Source organism: Leucoraja erinacea, chromosome 1 (assembly GCF_028641065.1).
Source record: "Leucoraja erinacea ecotype New England chromosome 1, Leri_hhj_1, whole genome shotgun sequence".
NCBI classification, from domain to species: domain Eukaryota; kingdom Metazoa; phylum Chordata; class Chondrichthyes; order Rajiformes; family Rajidae; genus Leucoraja; species Leucoraja erinaceus.
The window spans coordinates 129,327,197-129,329,147 of NC_073377.1; the positions used below are offsets into that span (position 1 = coordinate 129,327,197).

The 1,951-nt window shown below is 44.2% G+C and overlaps 1 pseudogene; it reads right to left on the reverse strand.

The window, feature by feature from the left end:
- Window positions 1-264: 264 nt before the first annotated feature.
- Window positions 265-375, reverse strand: LOC129705198 (U2 spliceosomal RNA; annotated as a pseudogene).
- Window positions 376-1,951: the final 1,576 nt, after the last annotated feature.

Sequence of the window (1,951 nt, forward strand, 5' to 3'; positions counted from 1 at the left end):
GTATGTCATCCAAAGAAGCCATTACCATTGTGTGGCTGGTTGTTATATTTTGTAAATAAACTAGGTGCTAATGTAAACACATTAGGTAGTGCTCTATACTGCTAGAGCTGAACCATCCAATTAGATAAAATAACGTCCGTGGTCACCTGTTATGGGTACTGAAAATAGTAAGCATCCTTTGAATCAATGCTTGCCATTTTCGTTCTTAAAACGAATATACTTAACAATAGAAAAGGTTTCCGTTCTTAACGAATATATCGTATTATTTATTTTATTTTTTAATCTATGGTCCCTAGATAAGGGACATATCAGATATTTAAACTGATAAAAACCCAGATATTATGCTTGATCTTGGCCAAAAAGCCGAGATCTGATCTATGTTTGATGCGTCAAGCGCCATATCCTATTTTGTTAGGAAGGGAATGCGTAGATAATAATTCTTCCCTTACAATGCAGCTAAAACCCATCCGTTGCTGATGTCCAGTGTCTGTATCCCATATGACATATTTGGTAAATGGTGATTATGTCTGGATACGAGTAGATCGGCATCTGGTGTTCCATATCGTGTAGAAACATCAGCAAATACTATAGCCCAATATCCATTTGGTGTTCTCCTCCAAATTCCTCTCTCGATATATCAGCTGGACTAGAAGATTATGTGTTGTAAAATTCAATTGTGTATCCCCGGCTACTGTTTAAGATATGAGTGTCAAAAAATTATTTATTCGATGTCTTCTCGCACCAACCTCCTTGCTTCCTTCTGGTTTTACTGTTTTCATCTGGATCCCCGAGGCCGTGTGTTGTGGGTGTACACATCTTCAGACATAGGGGCGATACCTTTGAGGATGATGTTTGGACGTTTAGATGAGCTCCAATTTGGCTTCATTGTCCAACTCCTTGACCTTCTAGATCGGTCACCTCCAAATAAAAACATATTGCTAGGAGTTTTCGTGTTTACACAGGCCCGCGTCAATCCCGGTTGGATGTAATCAGATGCATAAATTGATTAGTTTAGTACATTCAGGGATTTACAATCCCTAGTGGCAAGTGACCGCTATGGTGTCAGCTAATGTTTTCCCCTGCAGTAGATAGAATACATATGGTCTATGCTGGCTTCTAACCTGGTTTGTAGATTTTTCCCATTTAGCTTTACTCACAGCTGTACTGTTGTTCCCCCTGAAACATAGACAGACATTCCCATGTGACCTCCCAGATGGAAAATGGAATTTGTCAGTACATTTTTGGACTGCTAAATCCTTCAGTCACAACATAAGTATTCCTGTATTTCTATCAGGAAAAGACCAATAATGCACTCTATGTACTTTGTGACTTAGAAAAAGCATTACCTCATTATTACAGCTCTTACATCTGTTTACCTGTCCAGGGTTTGCCCTAGACTAGACCCCAGCACTCTTCTGACAAAAGAGTCTACTGGAGGGAGAGAAGCATAATTATAGCCCTAAGAAAAGGTGCTGCTTCCTTCTCCCTAAGTCTGTCTTTTCCTCCAGCACTTCCCTGTAATAGTAGAAGTGAGATGCTGCCCTGTATAAGGTGCTGCCATGGGACTTACCCACTCGAGGATTTGTTCTTCTTTTTTGGACCTGCATCGCTGCAAACGCGGTACGTTCTCGCAGATGCAGGTCCCGCAGTGTCAACGCGTTGTCACTGAGCCGCCGGTACTACCGTTAGCCTGCGGTGCTCCAACGCGGTTCAGTCCTCTCGGGGAGCTGGCCGCTCGCAACCGCAGGTATGGTGGTTTTAACGCGGTGCAGTGCTCCCCACTGTGCCGCTGCTTTCCCACTTGGGCCTGCGGTGCTCCAACGTGGTGCAGTCCTCTCGGGGAACTGGCCGCTCGCGACGCAGGCCCAGCAGCTCCAACGCGTACCCGGTGCTCACGGGCACCGACCGCTCGCTGCTATTTTTATTTCTCAGCCCCACGGACCCATGTAGC